General features: G+C 45.4%; 1 protein-coding gene across 1 annotated transcript in view; it reads left to right on the top strand.

Moving 5' to 3' along the window:
• Positions 1-112: 112 nt before the first annotated feature.
• The window catches only part of IGSF11 (immunoglobulin superfamily member 11), an 88,045-nt gene continuing 63,434 nt past the window's right edge, over positions 113-24,723 (top strand). Inside the window, exon 1 of the mRNA XM_042868257.1 lies at positions 113-159. The gene's annotated coding sequence lies outside the window, so the exon portion shown is untranslated. The remainder of the gene's footprint in view (positions 160-24,723) is intronic.

Raw genomic sequence — 24,723 nt, 5'->3', positions numbered from 1 at the left:
GCAGGGGAAGGCAGGGCTCGACGCCCGCCGTGCCCGGAGGCGGGAGCCCGCGGCCCGCTGCTCCCCTCGGCCGGCCCGGCATGACGCTGCGGCGGCGCCCCGGAGGCGGCGGCGGGCGCTGGGTGCCGGCCGCCCTGGCCGCGCTCCTGGCCCTGCGAGGTGAGTGCGGGAGCGGCGGGGAGCCCGGCGGGGAGCGGCGGCAACTCGCGGGGAGCGCGGGGAACGGGGAAGGGAGCGTCGCCGCCCCCACCCGGGGACGCGGGGTCTCGGGGGCCGGTGGGGAAGTTTTGGTGGCGGTCCCGCCGGTGATGCTCGGGAATGCGGCGGCGGAGAGCGCTCTGCGGGCTGGCTGCTCCGCACCTCGCGCTGCCTCTCCTGCACCATCGCTTTTACTACCGTCATTTAGTACTAGTGGATTTTTTTTTATTTTATTATTTTTTTTTTTTTACGGTGCTGTGAAACTTGCTGTAAACTGTCTGGGCTTCACAAGCTCTCGGCTGGCAGGGCCTAACCCGGTGGCAAGCTCACCTGGGTGCCAAACTCTGATCCATCCCTCAGGCCCCAAGGCAGCAGGGAACTTTGCGTGGAGATACCACCGAGCTGCCTGGCTAACTGAGTGCCCAGGGCTTGGTGCTTACCCAGCATCTGCTTCCTCAGCTTTGAGTGCCCAGCCATAGGGATATGGGAAGATCCAGCCCTCCCCATCTAACTCAGACCTTGCACAGTGAGATGTGTTCGGGTCCTGAGTGAGGAGAGGGGACAAATGGCGTGTGAGTGATGTCCGTCACATAGCTTGGTACATTGCTGAGAGCCCCCAGAGGCACTGTGGTAAGGGCAACAGGAGAGCCTGCAAAGTGTGAAGCCTTCAGGCTCATCTGTTGATGCCTTCTTTCAAGTAGTGCCAAACTTCAGAGCAGGCCTACACAGCTATGTCTTCTGGAGATCTACAAGTAGGTCTCATTTTCTTGGGTCTACTCAGATCCAATCAGTCACTTTGTGGAAGTCAGCTTGGCAGTGAGCAGAGCACAGCTTGGCCAGGCTGGCTGGGTGCCTCTGCAGCTGGAACAGCAGACAACCTGCTGCAAGGGGCCCCAAGAGAGCGAGAGGACAGGCAGGAACGATGGGCTCTCTTGCGAGAGCACTGGGGACATCTCAGCAAAGGCTGGGCAAAACTTCTGGCAGCCTGCACTGAGATGGAGCTGCCTGCTATGGCTGCTGTGTCTGGCCCTGACAGCCCTGCAGGGAGCATCGATCAGGCTGTGCCCCTCTGGCCAGGCACAGCGAGAAGCCAGCCTGGTGGTCAGCAAGGTGGGCTTCTCACAAATGCCTCAGCCCTGAAAGCACGCCGAGTCCCACTCTCCAAAACCAGTTAGAAGTTGCATGTGTTAACTGGAAACTTCACCTGCTGACTTCAAAGGGATGAATTATGAAGAAAAAAAGAGTTTATTAGCCTTTAATTAAACCAAACAATCACGTTTCTTTCAAACTTCATCTGCTTTCTTTCCTGTTTGGTACTTTTCTGGGTTGGAAAGCACATGTTCACTTGCAGATCCTCAATACTACATTTTAATTTTTTTTCCATCTGCAGACGTGGCAAAGATTGAACTAAAGAGTTACCATGCCTCTGCAATGACAAGCATATAAGTGATAAAGTGTTGCTGTTGATGTTCTACCTCTGCAGGAGCATCCAGCAGTAGCCAGACCCAAGGTTGAAACTGCAGGGGTGTTTGATTATCTCTTCAGAAAAAAAAAAAAAAGAAAAAAAGAAAAAAAGAGATTGACCAAATATTTGATTTTCTCTTTTTGGCAGGGGGCATGTGAGGACAATGACAGTAGAAACAACTAAGCACAGAAACATACCTTTCATAAAATAGTTATTTATGCCAACGTAATGCTTTTTCTTGCACTTACTTTTAAGACTTGAAAATGACTTGAGTGAACCACCTGTGTCTCAAGATTGTTTTTAATTTCTCTCTAAGGAAGAGTCTGCAGAAGATGGTGGTCGATGAAAATAACTGTGATACGCCGTCACTTCTGTGTTACACAACAGAAGTATGGTCGTATTTTTGGTCTTGGATTTGAAAATAAAATCCTGATAGGCATAAGCAACAGACATAGACTGTGCGGGCTCGAATAAAATTGGCAGAGATTCTTCTGAATAACATTTGTAGGAGATGAGTGTGTGTATTTTTGCTCTGAGCTGCAGACTGGTTGGGAAGATCGGTTTTCCTTTTTTGAGGCTCTGTGTTGGTTTCGAGGATAGAGGAAGAAGAATAGGTTAGGATCCATGTGCAAAGCGCTACCCAAATTACAGGGGTAAAGCTTAGAAGTTAAAGTATCAGGAACTGTAAGAGTGTATCATCACAAGAAATACTTAAGGCCAACAAGTGGAGAGTGGCTGTGAGAGAAGGTCCTCAGAGTTGGTTTTGTCATTCTCACACAGTCAGACTTTGCAGTGAGATGTCAATCAAATGTTATAGCCCCATGTGCTTACATTGTTTTGTGATTTGTAAAACAGCAATGATTCTTTTTAACTGGAGCAGATGACTGCTTTCATTTGGCTTATTATATTCATTTTAAGGCTCCTGGTGAGGGGGCAGTGTATTTGTTTTCACTCTAAAGCATTACAAACATAGTAACTTTTGTGAAAATAATACTTTTCAGTCTCCTCAGGGAAGTTTATGGAAAGATAGGAGGGAACTCTGGGGCTTTAAAACCAACCCTGCTACTGCACGTCAGTCCTCTTTCATCACCAGAAATAGCTTACTGCACATTTTCTGATGTGTTAGAAGTCACACGTTGGGTACAGCTAAGATGCAGAAACAACTTTTTATTTCTGTTGTGCATGGTGTTTGGGTCCTGTGACACAGTATTGCAGCAGATGGGATGTCAGCATGTTACGGCCTGTTGCAGCTGGATCTGGCAAGTTTGGGGAGTGAGTGTGTGAGCTTGGTAGCAACGCAGCAGTGCAACAGCTGCTCTGCAACTTCTCACGCAGGCAGGTCTTTCTGGTCCCTATGTAAAGTCCCCTTCCTGCGCACTGGGTTTATCCCAGCTGAAGCCGTGCATTGAAGTTCTGGCTTTGCAGCACCATTTTGTTAGCCCATATATTCTTCCCAGCCCTAAACCAGGTCCTCAGCCCCAGCAAGAGAGGACTGTGGCTGTGCCTTTCTTTTTCATGCTGATGCATTTTTGGAACAGATTGCCATTGGTGTCAAGCTGTGTGGTTTTGTGACATGTAGATAAATCATTTTGCTCACGACCTGACCTTGGTCCCCAGCGGCAGGCACAGATGCATTAACTACCTCTTGCATCTCTAATGCAGGCATCCTACCCTTATTTTGGAAACTATTAGGTGGTATTTTTTGTTGCTTGTAATGTTGTTTTTTTTTCAACCTCTCTTTCTTCAGTATTGCCTGAAGTCCAATTTTCTTCTGTAAGATTTAATCTCTGAGGGATCTTGAAGTGTCTCAAGAATAACTATATTTAGCTGCTCACTGGTAATATGGGATGGAAAGTATGGTATAAACAACTCATTAAGAAACTTAGAAATCTTCTTTCCTGCCTCTGTGGGGCAGATGAATTTGTGTTACACTACCAGCAGCGGAGAAGGACAAAGCAAGGCTCAGAGAGTTTTTATGACCCACTGAAGGTTAAAGGGATGCTGGTAGTCCTTAGTGCCTTGATCCAAACAGTAACCACAGGAGAATGCTTATATTCATGCAGCAGGATAAGCCATACTGTAATGGCACTCTTCGGGGATGCTCACTACTACACTGTGGTGAGTCACCTACATTTAGCAGGATGCTACTATCATTGTGCTTTTTAAGTAAAGTGCTTTTAACACAGTTTATTTCAAGGGGAAGTGCATGCTCTGAAAATCTGTTCTTTGTAGTTTTCTCCTTGTCGAGCATTAATGCTGCTTTCCCTTTGTGAATGTTCAGAGAGAAATTCAGCTCCTGGTTGTTTAACAGACAGTAGTGTAACAAAGACTGTTCCCTTGTTAATACTACCTTGTGTTTGCACAGTCATTTATAAGCATCAACTAATTGAGAGACTCTGAACATATTTTGTGAGTGCAGTCAGTTTGATTTATGGCTTGGAAAGGCTGAAATGTGCAGAGATGGAAGTTGTTTGCTTGCTGTCATGTAGGACATCTGCCCTGCTCTCCTTTAGAAGAGTCACAGTTACCGGGCTGCTGATCACATACCACCCCACTTTTCTCTCACAAATGTTTCACATCTTAAGTATCAGAGGGAGAAAACGCTTTTATTAATTATGTACAGCAATCTATTTTTCCACATATTTGCTGTCATCTCTTTGCTTTTGGAGGTCACTTGTGTCCATTCCGGCTTCCACCTTCACTTTTTTGCTTTTGCTGCTTGAGCTGGGCTAAGGACAAATGATCTGCTTCATCAGGATTGAGGGGTTAGGCTTCATATTGGATAGAAATAGAAAATAAATGCTTTGAAATTTCTGAAAGGAAATATATGAGAGAAATCCCGTTTTGGGTCAGCCAGCATTGTGCTTCTCTGTGGAGTTGTACTGTGATAATACTAAAAACAACAACAACAAAACTGAAGATACTTTGATGTGAAAAGTCAAACTTTCTCATCCCAAAAAACCTTGAGGTGGATGCTTACATATTTCTGGCTATTCTTCCTAGATCTTTTTTGAAACACAGTTTTGATTTTACAGAGCATTGTGAGTACAGTAAGGTTTGGTTTAGTGGAAGTATCTGCAATAAAAACTAAAGTTGTTCCTATTTTTTATTTCTTCAGCACATTTCTAAACTACAGTGCTTGCTGCTATTGGTGGTATCTGTGCATAGTCCCTGCCCATTTTTTTTAACCTCTTTGGCACTCACATGCAAAAACCACCTGCAAGTGCATGGCATTGCCTATGTTCTTCCCTTATCCAGCACACTGCAGGACACTATTTGCACCAAAAAATCACAGTGTGAGTATGAGATAATTTTGTATTTAGGAAATGCAGCCCCCTTGCTGATCAGGGCCAGCAGATCACACTCAGCCTCCTATGGTGCATGCACAGAGCTCTCCTCCTGGCAGCACAGCAGCACTTGTGCCTCTGCATATGTGTGTGGAGTTACATGCAAGACAAATTTCTGCAATGGAAAGATCTAATGACTTGTTTAGGGATAAAATCTCTTCCTTTTTTTTTCTTTTCTCGTATCCCCACAAGTCAGCCCGGCTACAGAAACGTGAACCAGATTACATTTCACAAGCATCAGCAGGAGAAAGCCGATGTATGAACTCCACTGGGTTTCATCCTGGCTTCAGTCTTCTTCAAAATGCTGAAGGCAGGAATGTAATTTCAGAGGGCAAACATTTCCAGTCTGTGTGCATTTCTGCAGGCAGCTCACAGCAGCTCTGGGTCAGGTCACACCACCGGTCTGCAGAGCCATGGCCAGCACTAGATGCTTCCAAGGGGATGCAGAACCCCTGCAGTGAGCAGCTGGTGCCAGATGGGAATAAAACACTCATCTCCATTCCTGTTTCCCCTCCGTGGGTCCCCAGACCCCAGTCCCTTGCCTGGAGCTGGGATAACCCAGAGCTCAGCCCCCTGTCAGGAACAGGCTGTGGGTGGGCAATGGGGATCCAGCTCTTCCCCTGCCCAGCATCTGCTGGCATCCTTTGCCAGCAGTAAGTGGGTTGGGATGCAGTCTCTGCATGCCCACTGGGGAGATTACTTCCTAATCCTTGTTAATTAGAAGTTGGCTAATGCCTGGGAGCTTGAGGGTGTAATGCTGTTGTGAGTTTTTCTTTTCTCTTCTTTTCCTTTTTTTCTTTTTTATTTTTCTTTTCCCTTTTTCTTTCTACCTCACATATCTGTGGCTGCTCCCAATTGCCTTATAAATGCTCAGGCCTCTGTGATTTTTGCTAAGCTATTAACTTTACTGATAACGTGTGCTAATCATTCCTGGTGGTTAACTGAGGGCTGTGCTTGGAATAAGTAGGGGAAATGAAAAAAAAAAAAAAGGAAAGGAAAATTTTATTTTTTTCCTTATACCTGGCCACACTCCCTGCTCTTCAGTTGTATTGAGCAACTTCTTGCTATTATGTATAAAAAAGAAAGAAAAAGCACAACAAAACAAGGATAGAAACGTGAGTTTCACCTCTGTTAAATTGCTTCGGTTTTAACTGTGTTTGCTCAGTAGGTGTTATGTACTGGTGAATGAGGAAACCTTTCGATCTCCTCTGTGTTTCCAGGTGTGCCACCCACAGATAACAGCAGAGATCCCAGCATTTTAATGCTGCCATCACACTTTTCTTCCCATCCCCTTTGACATCCTACAGCCAACTTGCTTTTTGACCACCGCTGTTTGCTGAACAGATGTTTTCACTGAGCTGTTCATAGTGATACCAAAGATATTCTGCTCAAGTGATTACAGTTGAATTAGAGCCCCTTGGAAGACGAGCAGTTCAGATTATTCTCCCAAGTTTGTATTACTGTCAGCTGGATAATGCTGAATTTCATCTTGCATCGTGCTGCCCACTTGCCTATCTTTGTCAGATCCCTTGGAAGTCTCTCCCAATCTTCTTTCATCTCAGCCAACTTGTCGTCTCTCTTCCAGATATTAAGGAATAGATTAAACCCATCCTGCAGCTCGGAGGAGACCTGGGGGTAATCCCTTGTAATCAGGGCCAGGGCAGGGACAGGGGGAGAGCCTGGCACCAGGCTGTGGGGCAGCAGCTTTGGATGGATGGAGAGTTAATCACTTAGTCCTCTCCTTTTCTTCTCACAATATCAGTGGTTTGAGGGGTGCAAGTTCCTGTGTGCAGAGTGTTTTTGTCTCCTGTTGCGTGCTTTTTAGGGTCTTTAGCCTCTAAGTGTCCTGAGATTGGCAGTTCCTTATCCTAGCTATCTTCACAATCCTAGGATCATTAAGGTTGGAAAGGCTGCTAAGATCAGCATGTCCAACCATCAAACCATTTAAGAATTCCAACCATCTAAGATATTGCAAAACTGTAGCCTGCTGTAACATTTGGCTAGTTCCTGCATGTGTTCTGATGTCGCATTTTTGGGGTGTTTTTCTTTGACTTTATTATTTCTTTGCATTCCCTCCACACTGTGCAGTAGATATCAGTTTCCTGATCAGTGAATTCAGATTGCTGTGGTGTGATTTGTTTGTTAAGTAACCCTTTTGCCTCTTCAGCTATGGCCATGCAGATGGGTCTGTGCCTTACTCACCTTACAACTTGATGCCTCCATCCTTTTGCCCATGCTGGGTTTCCAAGCAGTGACATTACTTTGTGATGAATTCTGCAGACTGAGATGTGTTGAACTTTCTAACTATTGGTTAGTGTAGTTATTTTTGACATTTCCTGCCCTGTATTAAGTATTTGTTGAATTGTGTTGTAGGGAATCTAAAGTGCCCGCCTGCTTACATAGCTGAGTGTGTGCTTGAGCACTGTTATCTGATGGAGTTTGATGTCTGAATGCCTTCACTAGTTGTGTAGCTGCTGGGCTGCGTGCCTGCTTGGCTTTCTGGCCGTATGTTGAGAGCTGGGAGCCAAGAGAGTTTGGGAGGACCTTGGCTACTTGGCAGGGTGACAGCATAGCCCCAGTCTGCCTGCAAAACTGCTGCGTCCTTGCCTTGTCAAGGGCAGCCCTTCCTCCTGCCCCTTGGACAGCTGGTGTGCCCCAGGCCCTATCACAGGACTCATCAACAGCATCCCTTCCCATGCAGTGCTCTGTGTGCTCTGTGTTAGCTTACTAACTTTTGCTACGCTTTCTTCATCCCTTTATTGACACAGTGGGTACAAATTGGTTGGTATTCTCCTTCCCATCCTGGTTCCCATCCCTCTAGCACCCCTTCCCCACGTCAGGGGCCTCCACAGGTAAGAAGGGTATGCTTTGGCATCCCATTGACTCTCCTGTTAGCCCTCCGGGCAACAGTCAGCAGTCTGTGGGACTAATTGCCAGGAGGTGCCAGTGAGGTGCTGAGTCAGAGCGAGGTGTGCTTGCCAAGTCACTGCAGCAGAAGGAGCCCGCTCGCCTGGCGTGGAGTAAAGCCAATGGACGGTGGGTTTCCTGGCTGCCTTTTGGGCCTCTTTCTCTCATTTCCTGAGGCTGTGATTCAGCAGCAGCAATGCTATGCAAGCAGGGAGAACCTAAGCACTGGCGGAGGGGGAGCTCTTCTCTTTGCTTTTTTTTTTTTTCTCCTTTTTTCTTGGCTTGGCTGTGAGCACTGGGGACCAGAAGATGTGAGCTCTGTTCCTATCTGCCACCAAGTTTCTGCTGCTGCTTCCACACTCTGTGCAGTGCTTTGTGTTAACGGAAAGACTAGTAAGCAAGTGTTGGTGTGCAGGGACAAGTGAACATGTGGCAACCTCAGATGTGCAAGGGGAAATTCTTTACAGAGAGAGTGGTGAGATTCTGGAACAGGCTGCCCAGAGAGGTTGTGGATGCCCTGTCTCTGGAGGTGTTCAAAGCCACCAAATTGGATGGGGCCCTGGGCAGCCTGGTCTAGTATTAAATGTGGAGGTTGGTGGCCCTGCCTGTGGCAAGGGGGTTGGAGATTCATGATCCTTGAGGTCCCTTCCAACCCTGTGATTCTGTGATTCTGTAACAGTATGGGAGGCTGAAAGGGCTGCAAAATAAAATGAACAAGGGAGGTTTTGTCTTGTCCTTCTTGTGCTGCAACCTGTTTGTTGTTTGGAGTGTTGAAGGGAGATGTCAGACATGCAGGAAGAAGAGAGCATGTCCTGTACACATCTAGCACCTGATGGACTATACTCGTGAGAGCTTTGCCCTTTATGCTTGGCCTACTTGGGCATTGCTAGCATTAGTGTTATACCAAGGCTGAATCTGTCCTCAAGGCTCCTGGCCTCTTCTTTGCTGTAGACTGACTTGGGATTTCGTCCATCTCCCCATCCACAGCCTGGGTACCGTTCTCCTGCCTCAGACAAAAGTCACTAATTGTTTGCACAATGGTCTAAATATATGCATGTCTGATGAATGCTGCCTTTGTAGGATCGGTATATTATTTTTGCTTTGAATAACTACTTTGTAGAAGGAGATGAAGACACAAAGAAGGAGGCCAGCATGTTTTTCCGAACCTTTCATGGCTGCATTGCTCTCCACCCACTCACATTTTTACTGCTCAGTTTTGCATGACCTTCCTCTTCACTGATTTAAGCAGCAGCCATGCTGTTTAGATCATCAGATCCTCAATGGGATAACTGAGGCCCAGAGACAGAAACCACCTCACCCACCATCGTGCAAGGCTGCTGTGGCCAGAACTGGTCTCCTGCTGTTTTGAAGGTAGTGCTCAAGGGAACCTTGGTCTCTATCTGGCCAATTCCAGCCCTTCCTTTGTATCCATTCTCTACTGTAATTTCACTATGGAAATGGAAAAAAAAAAAAGTAAGGGTTTGCCTGTTACAGCTGGGATTTTCTGAAATACCTGGGGGAATTAAGCACTCAGTTCCCTCAGGTTCCTTTCAGAAAGTGTAACTGACGTGGATTTATGTTGAAAGTAAGCCAGGAAGGGAAGCGTCCCCGTGATTTCTCATGTCAGCAGTGCCATAGGTATGCTGGTACTTGAGGTAGTGAATGCCATGGCAAAGCACATTTTGCTTTTAAGATCTATGGATCAGGAGCTGCAGCTGGAGTCTTCAAGAGTGATCTGATGAAAGTGGAGGCCAGAGCCCTTTTGCTGAAGGTCTCTTAAAATGAAAAATACCAGTGTGCTGTGTGGGGACTTGGTAAATGCCCTTGATATCTACTGGGCCAGGGACTGAGCACTCTACAAATCAGTGTAGGATGATGAAGAAGATTTAGATCAGGTATTATGAAGAAATTCTTAACTTGGGGTGGTGAGGCACTGGCACAAGCTGCCTAGAGAAGCTGTGGATGCTCCATCTCTGGAGGTGTTCAAGGCTAGGCTGGATGGGACCCTGGGCAGCCTGATCTAGTGTGTGGAAACCATGGCCGTAACAGGGGGCTGGACCTGGATGAGCTTTAAGGTCCTTTCCATCCCAAGCCATTCTATGACTGTGAAGTAATGCAAGACCAACCTTGCTGGCATTTTGAAGGAATAAACATGAATGAACGACGCATGATGCTTAACTGCAGTGTGTTGCCAACAGCAGTGACAGCATTGGCTTTGGAGGCAATCAGGAGGTTATTTTGACAACAGTAGGAGCCCTTTTTCACTCTCTTCCTCCACAGCCAAATAACCACAGTTTGCATCAGTTTTCTGCAAACACAGAAACTCAGTGACAATCATCACCATCTTAATTAAAAGTAAACAAATATGGTATTAAAGAAAAAATAAGACAACTGCTGAGAGACCGAACAAGTAGCAGAGTATGACTGTCACTTAGAACAAGTCGTGACAAAAACAAGATGAAAAAACTGTCTTTATCCTTGGTTGTAAGTGAGAAACCCTCCTGGGAGGGTTTCTTTTTATGGCTAAAAATAATTGCAGGCTGTATTTGATGCCTCTTTCTGGAAAGCCTTTCTCTGTCTTTCAGTGCATGCTATGATGCCTCATGGTTTGTGGCTCCTTCCTCCATGCCAAATGAAAGGGATCTCATCCCTCCTTTTGGCACATAGGGAAGCTGAGGCAGAACCTGTGAAGCCCCGTGATCTGTTCTCCTCTGTGAACTTATGTGAAATGGGTCCAAACTGTGGAAATCTCATAAATTTAGCCAACTGTACAAGTTTTCTATTAGTTTGGGTCTTGTTCTGAGGGTAGCTTGGATCTTTCTCTCATCTTTGGGAAATTATTCAGCCTTGGTCAAGATCAAACCGCAATCTAAAATCAGACCAGGTTTCCTTAGCCAGGCTTTTAAAGCAAGAACGTATTACACTCAAACTCCATTACAGACAAAAGGCTGTCTTAATGCAATAATATAACTGGACAGTCGAAATGGAGCAGCACTGGGAGATGCATAAGTTAATGATGCCTTGTTACGTATCCTGTATCTTTTATGTCATGAATTTTATAGTCTAAGTGGTAGTTAGATTAGAGAGAGGTGAATAATTTATAGCCAGTAATTTATTTAATGAATTCCTCTTCCATTTCTGTTTGCAAATTGTTTGTGAACATCCTGTGGTTTCTTCCTATTTTGCTTATTTGAAATTACTTACTGAATAGCTTCTGCAGGTGGTATTTGACACACCACATGCTTATGAGCAGGGTTTTTCCTCTTTTCTTTTGGGGGACAGCAGTATTTCAGCTTCAGGTTTCCTTACTTGGCACTGATCCACAGCAAAAGTTCATGAAGTAGTATTTCAACAACCTGACATCTTGAAAGTAACGGTTAGAATTAAGCTTTTTGTGAGAGGTATGAAGAATTACTTATTACTTTTTAATGATTAGTCAGATTATCGGTGTGGATAATCAGGTTCAGACTTCACTTTTGCCAGCATTGTGCTAAAATTGCTTAGAATGTGTTACTTCCTTGTACATTCACGTCACCAGATTGGAATAGTTGCAGAAATGAACAGAAAGATTTAGGGTCCGCAGTCAGCAGAGTGCTGTGCATATGCTTGACTTCAGGCATATTTTTGAGTAGATGCGTAAGTGGTAGAATGGTAAATGATGAACTTCAGCATATATTTAAGTGGCTCGCTGAATTAAGATCCAAAAATATAGACCCAAGCAAATTTATCTTTCATGAAAGTGAGTGTTTGAGAGAATTTTTGTTTTGTTTTGTTTCTTCAGCTGCATTTATGGGGTAGTGCATTTTTGGATGGTGGGAGGAGGTGAGAATATAAATACTGCACAGACTTGCAGTATTCCTCAACTCATCAAATACAAGACAGCTCACCTGAAGTTTCCCTTATGTGCTATTCTGTACTTTCACTGTAAACACTGGGAGAATTAACGTGAAGGATTAAAAAAAACAGCTGTTAGTCTTACTTCCCTCTTTATTTCTTCATCTCTCAAGATGTCTCATATTTTACAATCTTTTCCATGTGCCTTTATTCAATTATTATCTCTCAAAAAAAAATAAAATAAAAAATTGACAAATGTTAAATAATGCCTAAGAAGTGACCCTCACAGAAAGGAGATCTTTCACCAGGTCTGCAAGGAATACCTGTGAGTTACATTAGCATTTTAAAAGGCTGTGGTAAGAATAGAAATCGGGAAGGCTTTGCATTTTTCTGTGCATCTGTCGAAGGCTGCACGTGGTGGAAAAGCAGCTTCTGAAGCTATGTGATGTACCCTTCAGCCCTGTAACGCAGGTGTTGTTTTGTGAAAGGTATGCTTAAATGATTCATTTTGTGGATTTGCAAATTGGTGAGACCTCATCTCTCTTGTCTGTGCTTTCAGGTGACCTGTGTGAGGTCTCTCACGTCTAAAAGAGGGTCAAGCATGGCCCAGTCTTTCCCTCCTGGCAGCAAATATCTGCTGAAGCTGAGAAGAGAACAAGCCACCTCTGGGCAGTGTGTGGGAGGTGGCTGCACAGGTTGGCAGTGACTTTGGGGCAGGGAAGGGCGACTGTTCCTGCTGACTTGCAAGAGCTAAAACGAGCTCTTTGGAGCAGACTTCAAGGAGCATGATGCTGTTTCCTGTGCTTACACAGTGAGCTTAATCAGAAATGCAACTAATCCATGCTTTGTACCAAACCCCAAACATTGTATATCCCAAGGACAATCTTGCAAAAAGTGGTCATTAGTGTCCATCAACTCCTTGTGTGCAAGAGAATTGCAGGACATATAGAAAAGGATTCTTTCCAAAGGAAAGCTTTCAGACCTCTGGACGTACTTATTGCCTATTAGATGATGACTTAAATCCCGCTCTTGCAAATATGGAGATCAACAGGACAGATTCATCTTTTTGGGGCTGGGAAGGTAAGGGAGCATTTGCAGGGCAGAAAAGAGGAACACCAGCAGTGCATGCTGCAGGGAGCGCTATGCAGCCTCTGGGCTGGCCTATTTCCCCATCCACATTCCTACTTACTAATCTGTGCTTTTTGCTGCTTGTTGTTCTGTCGTGTGGCCTCAGCTCAAAATCTAGGAAAGGCACTGCAAGGAAAAGCTAGAGGTGCAATTCTGGGTTTTGTTCTGGCCTTCTTTTCTGTTGCTCGTAGGGCTTTTAGCACATTCATTGCGTATGATTGCACTGTTGATAACCCCAGTGATGCATGTTATAAAATTAAAAAGCAATCACGTATACCAAATAAGATAAACAGTAAACGGTCCCAGCGGACTGCCACATGTCCTTAAACAGTATGTGGATGTCTTTAGGAGCCAAGTTATTGGCACTGCATTAGGTGTACAGAGGCAGAGACACTGTATCATTTAAAAGCAGTCATATCTATGAGAGGAAGAGCATCAGGAGATTGATGGAAGCCGCTGGATACTTGTTCTTTGGGAACCAAGCTCTGGTCAACTGAGGAAGGTGTGAGATCAAAGGCCACTTCTGAATTTAGCTTGGGCCCACTTGTGGAGAATCTTGAAATAAGAATGGCAAAAGAAGCAGGTTGGAAAGGAAATACGGCCATTCATCCAGTGACCAGTGCCTTTGGCAGGGAGTTGGCATCTCACAGAAGCTTGGCTTCATGTGGGGAGATCTCCCAAAAGAAGGATGTGTAGAGGGGAGGCTGCCTTCTTAAAACTGACCTTAATGGAGGACTATGGCGTGTCTTACCTTGTCTCCTGCCTCTCTGTGTTGCTGTCTTCAGTGTTATGAACATGGGTTAATAGTAACAATAAAATAATAGCAATAGTAATTATTGTTACTAACTGTTTTACACTTCCCTGAGAAGGATCTTGGTTGTGTGGACTCATTCTGCAGTGACTACGTGAGGGTGAAGGTACACAGTTTCAGACCAAACTGGCCATGGCCATGCATCGAGATCTTTGTGTGGCTGTCACAGTCAGCTAGGACAAGTCAAAACAGGCAAAAGGAAAGAAAATAGACAAATTTCCGCATCCACAGCAGCTGGAGTGAACGTCAAACAGATGGGCTCTTCCACCCCGATTATCCTAACCACCTAAATATAGAAATACGGGCTTTTTTTTCCTCCTCTTCTTCTTCTCTATTTTTTTTTTTTTTTTTAAATAATTTTAAATTACCCGAGGGGGTGGTGTTAGCACACGCTAGGGCAGTGCTAACGAGTGCAAATAGAAGTCATCTGCTGACAGAGTCAGATCACGGCTTCTGCTCATGATTCTCCCCCCGCCCTGCCTGCTTGTGATTTTTCCAAAGGGAGCACATAGGCTGGCAGTGGCTGAAGCTGTCCCCTCTGTGGGTATGGGAGGCACTTCTCAATGGGCGAGCAGACTCTTATTTCAAATGCAGACTGTGGCTATGCAAGCACACAGAGTAAATAAGCACCAAGGAATAAGGGTAGAAAATGCATGCCCTCGTCTCCTCCTGTATGCAGTTTGCTAAGTAGATCACAGAATCACAGAATCACAGAATCACCCGGGTTGGAAGGGACCCCAAGGATCATGTAGTTCCAACCCCCCTGCCTAGCAGGGCCACCAAGCATACACATTCAGATCAGGTTGCCCAGGACCCCGTCCAACCTGGCCTTAAACACGTCCAAGGACGGGGCATCCACAACCTCCCTGGGCAGGCCGTTCCAGGGCCTAACCACTCTCCTTGTAAAGAACTTCCCCCTAACATCCAACCTAAATCTTCCCTCCTTCAACTTGGATCCATTTCCCCTAGTCCTGCTATTGTCAGCCCTTTTGAAGAGTTTACTCCCCTCCTGGGTGTAGGTTCCCTTCAGTTATTGATAGGCTGAAGTAGATAGGGCAGAAATTCTGCAAGGAGGACTTCGCAGCTGTTTTTCTGGAGGTCCCCAGTATAAGAGAGACATGGACATACTGGAAAAAAACAAAGGGAGCGCTCTCAAGATGATGAAGGGATTGATGAAGCCTGTGAGGACAGGCTGAGAGAGCTGGGAATGTTTAGCCTGGAGAAGAGGAGACTCAGGGGGAGTCCCATCATCACTGCAGAGAGATCGAAGGAATAACTGTTAGCAGCTGGCTGCGCCTGGGTGCTGTTGTCCTTTTTGTCCTGCAGTATTTGACACAGCTAAAGCAGCAGGAAGGCAGTGTGCTGTGTTATTTTTGGGTTTCTTTTGCTCTACTGAGGGCTTGAGTAGGGAAATATTACTAGGGGGATTTCAAGTAGGGGAACACAGTACCTCGACAATGCTATTTTTTTCATTCATCTTCTAGTTATTCTTCTGCTTTTTTTTGTCTTGGGACTGAATTTCGTAGCTGTTTCCAGGGTTTTATTCCTTGGCTGGCCGTGTGAACAAGAGGAAGGGAAGAACAGCAGGAGGCACTGCCTACAGAACATAGCAGTGTGGAGTGAGCATCTCTGCCTTGGTTCCTGAGCATTGTTCTCCTCACCTCTAGGAAGGGAATAACGGGGGCTTGCTTCTAAGGATGCTGTCAGGGAAAAACATTATGCTGATGCTATGTTATTACTGCCCACAGCCATGGCCCAAGATATACAACAAGAATAAAGGTTTGTAACAAAACTGCCCTGACCCGGGGCCCAGCCAAGCAGAACTGCAATGTTTTTCCCTTGCCATTATGTAGAAGGATGTTTTGTACTCTGTGGATGTATCTACACCAGCATCAGTGCAGATATACAAAACAGTAGAACTTCAGAGACTCTGCAAAGGAATTCTTTATCTTATGGGCTGCTCTCCATGTGAGGATGGTGCATGGTTTCTCAAAGCTTCCAGAGCTTGTTTTACTTGTGTGCTCATGCTCTCCCGCAGAAACCCAAACAGTTGTAACCTTAATTCCAGGTTGTGGTGCTGTGTGTAGCCTTAGCTCCCGCAGCATTTGCATCTTCCTTGGAGGTCTCTCTTGTGAGGAAGGATTGGCAGGCATTGTAGGAGGCTGCCTGGGGAAGGTGTGGGGTTTCCACTTTGGAAGCAGGATTGGAAGCAAAGATGGGTTCAGCCAGCAGCTGGCAGGGTGGCAGGGCTGTAGGAAATCCTGCCTTGGGGCAGGAGGGTGGAGCTGATGAAATTCAGAAGGCTGCTGTGTGGAGGAGTACTACTTCTGGTATTTCCAGGGTAAAATGCATTTTCTTATCACCTTGAGGTCATGTAGTGCAGTGTCATCTAGTTCACGAAGCACCCAGAAGCTACAGATACTGGGCAGCACAGCAGAAGACCTCAGCTGCTTTCCTTGTATTTGCTTAGGACTCAGGATAAGCTCTCCCAGATACGGCAAACGAGGGATGCCAGCGTAAATACACCTAATTAGCTTTGAAGGAGATGAGCTTTGGCAGGCTTTAGTCATTCTGATTCATGCTAGGATGTATGGCACCTGGCTGGCACTGCGTCGGGTCACTCAAGCATCCCTCTGCTATGCACTTGAGTGCTCCTGATGAGCAGCTGAAGGTGCGGGAGAACCAGGCTAGCTCTGCATGCTGCTGCTTGGCAGAGCTGTCTTGCTTCAGCTTGCAGCCATGGTGCATCTGAGTGGTCTCTCATAGCTCCTTAGTTTCCTTCATGCTGCATGGAGCCAGATCTGCAGTAATCCTGATGGAAACCACTGCCACATTTCTGCACCATGGTTAATCTGCAAGCAGGATAACAGCATTTTTTGATTTAAAAAGAATAATAATAATAATACAATTAAGGAGGTGGGTTGTTCTGCTTGTCTTTAAGGATGCCTGGTATTTTCAGTTATCTTTTCCCAATCCCAGTTTAATTCTCAGCAAACAGGATAAACTACCTGCCTGACTACAATAGTAAGGGACACTGGGGCTCATTAGGGGGTGAGAGTAAAGTCTCATGAGAGTTATCATAGAACTGCAGGAGGAACACTGAGGTGGGCAGGGGATTCTGGAGATCAGAGCAGGCTGCCCAGGACCTTGTGAGGTTTGGAGGAGAACGGTGAGTCTTGGACTGGGCAGGCAAGCAGACCATTATCTCATCCCAGAGGAGCAGGAAAACTAAGAGAATTTGTTTATGAAGGGTGTGGGATGCTACAATACAGAGCGCCCTGCAAATGCCCAAAGGAACTCAGGAATTCTGTCTCCCGTATGAGACTTGAAAGTATGCCACTAATCAAAGCTGCAGTCACCCGATAAGTATAAAGTCAGTAGAACAGTAGATTAAATATGTCCTCAGTGTCTGTCTGTCCTGGAGGTTGAAAGAAGCAGTAACAAACAAAAGTACGTGATTTTTGCTTTTATTTTTAGTACATGTTCAGCTCTATTTTAGCAGTGCCAGGGGATGTGGCATCTGGCACTGCTGCTTTTCTGGCAGCATCTGGGCTGAATACCTGAGCTGTACTGATGGTTGGGTGATTCAACAGTTTGCCTATAAATCTCTGCAGCAAAAGCTGGAAATCATAAGCAGGCATTAAAAAGGAGATAATAGTTAATACATTATTATTTTGTTAATTTATTGTTATATTAGTAACAACAAACAGCGATTTCTTTAAATCCTTAGGTTTTAAATCTCTGCAAAGTAGATTGCATCTTTCATCCATTTGCTGCAGACACGTTATATTCCTGAAGTTTCTCCTGTCAGTTCATTGCAGAGCACTCACTGTTCTGATGGTCATTCACTGCCCATTTGAAGCTTGCTGGTGCCCCTATTAACAGAGAGGAGTTTTGGTGCAGGGGCCATCTAGCAAAACATATTGTGGCACTTCTCTTGACTGCTATGGTACAAGCAGTTCATCATCATTGCTGGCAGCATGGTCAGAGTCTGTTCTCTACTTCAGGATGAAAAATGGAAAGAAGAAGAAGAGAGAGCACGCTAGTGTAAAGAAAACGGCTTCAACTGATTTTGGAAATACGGGATGATGTGTGGGTTCAAAAGGAATAAGCATTAAATTCCTCAGGAGCAACCTGTGATGGGCAGCACCTGTTTATTACCTAAGTGGAGGAAAGTCACCCAGTCTTCAGCAGCAAGACAGGCCAGATCCAGTGGGCAAGCTCATGCATGATGTGCTACTAGCACTTCTGATCTGTATCTGAGGAAAAGGAGCCACAGAGCGAAGCAGGGAAGCTGCTTTCTTTAGCAGCGATCGACAGATTCTCTTTGGGCACGTCATGGAGTTAACTAGATCAATCTATGCACATGACAGGGGGCCCCCCCAGCCCCACAGAATGGGAAGGGAAAGGGAAAAGGGATAGGGAGATGGGAGCTGGTCTTAAAGAAGGAAAAAAAAGAACAAACAGCAGCAATGATCTATGGAGGAAAACTTTACTAACTGTGATATCAGAATGCAAGATAACACAATATAATACAACCTAATTGAAATTGAGACTAATAAATCAAATAAAATAGGTGAGAGAGTTCCCGAGACCGAGTCAAACCTGAAAAGCTTGGCACAGCTAGGAAAGCACCCTCCAGCACCCATTGCAAGGCAGTAAGAGACTGCCCCACCTGGAAAGGCCAGATCCCATGACTTCCATGATGTACAGGGATAGGTACCTGGAATTGGAGCGTTAACACTTAAACTCCCAGTGCACTACATGATGTTATGATGTGGAATACTGAAAACCAAAAAACACAAAACCATGACAGGGCATAAGCAGTCTTCTTCCCTGCTTTTGTTTTTATTCAGAGAAGTGGAAGCTAAGGACAAAATGGCTGGCTGTGGTCTGCATTCTGCAGAATTTCTCTAACCCAACCTTTTGCAAGGCCAGACAGTGAGACTCATGTCAGTTGAATTAAGCCAAATTCACCACACTTAGGTGCCTAATGCTGGATGCTCGTGTTCATAAGGAGGCATGTCAGGAAAGGTCCCCTCCTCCTTGAGGAGTTGAGCTGTCTTTTAGGATGCTGGCTAAAGCTTCCAGATGTGTTCCTGAAAAGGAAGAAGATGTTTGGTCCTACTTATGAAGAGACCAGAAGAACCCGGGCGAACCAAGATACCTTTCCTTATGCCCTCAAACATATGGAAACGTTGGTGTGATTCACATGACTCCCACTTTCTGAATTTCAAGTCCCTGCCCTACAGTAATTTAACAGACTTTTGCATATAAGCTTTATTTGGGCTGTCGTTCCTTGCCTTGTTGCTCATAACTCTTTTTAGAGACAGGATCAGTTGTGTAAGTGGGAAATGGCTGCTCACTGCATGGGCATTCCTGGGAGCAAGCAAGAAAAGCTTTTATTTAGTTTTCCCAGTCTGTTGCTCTCCAGTTACGTTGAGACCCAGCATCCTATGATCAAGGTTATGAGTCTCAGCCAAGTGCTGGTGCAAGCAATCTCTCTCAGAGGGAATTTTTTTTTTTTTCTTAAATCATTCACCAAGGGATTGTGACTCAAGAGTAAATCATTTTAAAATCAACTGTGAATGGAGAGTAAATCATTTTTTTAACCATTGTGAAGGAATCATAAACAGTAAAAAGACTAAAATGGGCACTAGGCATTGCTTGGAGAATAACTGAATCACTCTCTCATACAGAAATCAGTAGCAACAGGAGAGCATCTTACCCTGCCTGCCCTTCAGTCTCAGGTATTTTAGTTGTGTGGGGGTCACTGTTGAAAGTATGAAGGGAAGTGGGTGCCATGAGGAACCCCCAGACAGCGTCTCTTAATTCCTGGGTACAATACATATCTGGAGAAAGGCTTCATAGCTCTGCAGGGCACATTAATCTTTCCCTTCATTGAAGTATAGCTTTTTAATCAAAGCATACTCCACCCTTCAGTGAGCTCTGGAAAGACATTTCTGTTCTGTCTGTGGTACTTTTTGCAGTATCTTCTAGGCTAAAGAAAAGCCCTTCCTACCTACTGGGGGAGTTTGGAATCTGCCAGGTTTCTGGACAAATAAAGCCTTGCCTGTGTTTCTGTATCTTTATTTCCAAATACATTTCCCATTGTCTATGAGGTTGTTAAGAAACAGAGGCAATGGGAAATGTTGAGAAAAATTACTTTCTAAAGCAAAGGGTGGGCAGCAGACACACGCATTCAGTGGTTTCGTTTCTGCCTTTGATTCTTCCTTTCTACTTTCAAATTCCTTTCCTGCTGATGAGACGGGGAACTCCTGGCAAGCTGTTTAAGAGTAGAATGTAATGCAATGTAGCATTTCCTTTTTTCCTGTGGTCTGTGATTGTGTCCTGCAATAATTGAACTTTTGAGTAACTCCCTTGTGAATTACTCTGAAACTACCTCCATGTTATACCTTTACCAACAACGGAGGTGTATAAAAACATATTTTTTTTTTGCTTCTGGCTGAGAAAGGAATGTGTAAACTAAAGGTCATTCTTAGACTCTGTGTCTTTTCGCAGATTCTTGCACAGAGAAAGTGGCATAGAAAGGGTATTTAGAGTAGGCACTTTTAAGAGAAATTTGAGCTCTTGCTTGAACCTGTGGAAATGTGGAGTTGTGTTTTTCTTCTCTCATGTGTTCTTGACCCTGTTATACCCTGTGTGTGGTTTGATGGTCACCTCAAGAGATGGAGATTGGGGGGAAACTGTGTCTCCCCATCCAGCAAAGACTGCTCCTGGATAGAGACTAGGATGAGGAGAGATATCTGAACCTCAGTCACTGGACTCCATGGGGCAGCTGCTGTCTCCCAGGCTGCTGGGTGAGTACCTAGAATTAATTTAGACTGATGGCACCACAGGATAGCACAAGCACAGCTGTGAAATTAAAGCCACAGGTCGGCTTGTAGAATTTGCAGTGATTGAAGTCATATTGTCTTCTCTTAATTAATTTAATTCAGGTTTAATTTATTGACGGTTTGTCTTGATTTATTCCTTTGCTGTACTGCTTGCTCAGATGGCCTGTGTGAAAAGCCACTGTGCTTTCTCGCAGCCTGGAAAGGTGTGCTGTCATCAGTAACCCATGCTTAATCGTTACATGGGATTACTTCCATCTTCTCCCCACCTCCAGAGGGAAAAAAAACAACACAAAAACAAGTGACAAGGAAGTGATGGATTCACAGTTTCTGCTGTTTGAAGAAGAAAGAAAAGTTTCTTTGGACTTGAAAACACCATGGGTTGCATGGGGTTTTTTGCATGGGCCTAACTTCTTGAGGTTGTTATTTCTCCATGTGCACTGTGCACTCAGCTTGGCCTTGTTTGTGTTTGTGATGTGCTTTTGTGATCTGTGATGAGATCCATGGGTGTATTGTGCATCTAGCATTACTGAATGCACTTCTTACAGGGCCGGGATGCCAGGCAATGCCCTGTGTTACTGAATTTGTTTCTCGTAGGGCAGGGTGGCTAAGCAGTTACATGCAGGCTTTACCTCATTAGGTTCCCTTTATCCCTCTACAAGGAGGTCTCTCACCTGCTGCATTCCAGGTTCAGGAGAAAGTGTCCACTCACGAAGTGCATGTGCTGAAGTGCGTCTCTTCCTTCTTGTCCTCTGCCCTCCTCTCCCCCATGCTTCCTCTTCTCTGAGGTCTCCTGTTGCCCTTGTTGTGTGGGAGAAGGCCACACCACTCCTCCTTGCTGGGTGCAAGGCCTACATTTCCATTTCAATAGCCTTCTGCAGAGTCTTCCCAATACCGAGCCAGCAAACAAGGCGCCCACTGTTCACAGATGGGATGTTCAGCCAGCCCTGACGGCCTCAATGCCGCTTTGTCAGTGCCTCCACTGAAAACCGGGGCACTGTGGACTCGCAGGGGGCTGGGGCTATGCTGCTGTCAGGCAGGCTCCAGGCCTTGGGCAACTTGCCACTCTTTTTAAGCAGCCCCAGCCTGTCTGTGCCTGGATCTTTGTGCTCCAGTCCAGGCTCCTGTAGCTTGCATCTGGTTTTTGAGCTGCACGTCAGTGCCTTTCAGCATGCTCCGCTTGGCTGCTGCGTGGTTTTCAGGCCGCCAAGTGTGTGGGGATGCTGCCTTGAGTCTGAAGGAGAAGCTGCTCTTATTTCCCTCTCCCATTCATTATTTCCCAGGTTCCCTGGGGCAAGCATGCATTGTATCCAATGTTCTTGCCTCCCGAGTTCACACTGAAGCCCTGCGTTGGAGGCAGAACTGTTCCACATCCGTGGCACTCTGTTTTTAACTCTATGGGAAGAGTTAAGGGGCTCGGCGCTTGCTTTTATTTTCTCTCAAATAGCTTCACGCTAGTGACATTTAAATAAATTCTGCAGAGCAGGCGCAGAAGGGGCAGCAGCAGGGCTTGCTTCTCTGTGCTACTTCAGGAAGGGCCAGCTGGAGCACAGGGACGGTGACGAGGCCAGGTAGGCCTCTGCCAAGGCTGGCAGCTGCTGAAGCTGCTGGAACCAGTTACAACGTGTTAAATCCCCAGTTCGGGGGGGACAAAAATGAGAAGCCTTCCTTTTCTTTCACTGTGGGTAAACTGCTGATAAGGAAGGGTAATGCTTGCTTCTGGTCACTTCTTACAATGTAATTTAACTGTGCTTCTGTTCCTCTTTCATGGTTTTTCCACTCAGTGCTTCCCATTTGTCCTCCTGTGCTAAATTCCTGCAGCCGTGTTCTCCTTTAGCAGAGGGAGATGCTAATACAGGTGAGCCGAATCCTTCCACAGCAGGCAAATGGTGAACAATGCAGAGGGCCCTGCCTTGTCTTCACCTCTCCCTCCACCCTCAGCAACAGAGCAGGACTGGTGGTGAGAGGGTGGCCCTGGGGCCCTCAGATAGCATGGGACTTCTTCAGGTTGGTGAGTGAGGCCTGGAGCAAGCAGATTGATGACTGCTCCTCTGCTGATTACAGAAGCAGTGGAGATCCAGTGTTTCCTCTTCTCCTGGCTCTGGGGATATTCCTGCCACCTGGACACAAATAGGTGGAGACGCTGAGCAAATTGGTTGCAGTAACTTGGAGAGGTACCAAGTCACCTTCCCAGCTGGTGGCATAGATGTGTGATGGTCCCTCATCTGGCTGCCCCTACCAGAGTTGGGAATCACATAGCTCCCAGATTTCATAAACTCATGTCTTACTGAAAGGTTTTCTTACAGGGATGGCATCTGCCAGTACATTCTTAGCCTAGAGGAGGAGATTTCCAGTTGTTCATTTGGCAATTTTTCGTGTATACGTGGCTTTACGATGGAGCATTATCACTGTGCTCTGAAAAAAAGAAAGATGCTGTGGAGTTATTTAGGATGGTGGCTTTATTATGATATTTTGGAAGGGCTTGTTTGCTACGTGAGCGGGGCAACGTTAAAGTATGTGGAAAACTACACCCACACTTCCTTTATGAATAATTCTTTCTCTTTGCCATGAGGAAGAAAAATGGAGTTGAAAATAAGCTGAATAAAAAATGTTCGTGAATAAGTGTTTATAGCAGCATGGGTTGAGGAAGCTGTGCAGTCAATGCTGTCTGAGGCTATAGGGGCTGGTGCACTATTATGCTCAGCCCTTCAGTGGGGTTATGACAGCTGTGGGCACATTCAGGGAGCTCTGTAAGTGCTTAGAGCCCTGCAGGATCTCCCTCTATATTACCTATATATGAATATTGTCATCTTAGAAGCACAAGAAGCCCAGAGGAAAGCAGCTGAATCCCACTGGAATTCCTAGGCTCGTGACACTTTTTGGTATGAAAATTTTGGGTAAGTTTTAACACAACCAACAGATTTTCTTTTGAAATGTTCATAACCTCTGTGGAGTGCATAAACCGCAGGAGGGAACCTTCTTCCTATATAGTTGTGTTTAAACTCTACATTGCCCCTTACAGAGTCTATGCTGGTGAAACTGATTCATGCTGGGCAGCTTCAGCTATACGTAACTGGTAATACATGATTGAATCAATCTTTTATCTTTTTTAATAACAGAGGTTGTGGGGAATCCAGGGAATGAAAAATACAGATGCTTCTGGTACCTGAACATTAATGTCTCAGATGAATAGGTTTCTAAATTGTGACATTTGGGAAATGTTATCTTGTCTTTATTGCACTTAGAGAAGATTGTATTTTTGGTATGGATATTTCTTTGTGTTTTTTTTTTCAAGTCCATTTTGCTGGGTATTGGATATGCAAAATGCTGAGATAATGTTACTATGAGAACCTTCAGCGTTGCATTTCCAGATTAGGTGTGTTTGGCTGTGAGGCTGTGATGATAGTTCAGCTTGTCGCATTTCAGTTTTATTAACCAATCTGCACATGGTTATCACCTGGATGACTCATAATTAAGTAAAAGTAAATGCAGAAGTCATCCTAAAAAAACCAACAGGAGCTCTAAATACTGTATTAAAAAACCTCTTAATTCAGACATAAATATGGTTCTTGAAACATTTCAAAATTTTCTCCAACAGCTGCAGTTTACATTCTTAGGACCCTGAATTTGCACTTCCCTGGGAAGGGAGCATTCCTACATTGGCATTTCCAATTAATTCAGCAAGACACATGCACTAAGACAGGAAATGTTTCCCAAGGAGGACAGACTCTTTAGCTGCATGGACAAATGAACTCAAGTTAGTTCTTTTTTTCCCCCTTATTTTAATTTTTGTCACATTTGCATCTAACTTATTTTTTTCCCCCTTTTGCTAGCAGTCCTGTGGTTTCAGTGCCAGTGTGCCCCCTGTTTTAGATTCAGATACATTTATCTGAGCAGCCAAGGATGGAGGAGCAGGTTCCCACCAGCACAGCAGATGTATTTATATTTACGGCAGCATGTGCATGGGCTGGCTCCTGGCTCATGCTGCCTGCCTTGTGGGAGGGGCATCGGCACCTCCAAGTGTTCATCAGCAGAGAACATTATTCCAGCAGAAGCCACATCCATCCCCACGGCACCATCCTGTCTCTTTTACAGAGGATGCTGTGGCAGCAGCCACTGCTGCAGCTTGGCAAGTCAAGGCTGCAGAGATAATTTGCAGCAAGCTGCAGGGAAAATGCT

Source organism: Lagopus leucura, unplaced genomic scaffold (genome assembly GCF_019238085.1).
Source record: "Lagopus leucura isolate 7727_CA_CO unplaced genomic scaffold, USGS_WTPT01 Super-Scaffold_100001, whole genome shotgun sequence".
Lineage (NCBI taxonomy): Eukaryota > Metazoa > Chordata > Aves > Galliformes > Phasianidae > Lagopus > Lagopus leucura.
Note: the sequence above shows the minus strand (reverse complement) of the source record. Positions and strands in the feature narration are given on the sequence as shown.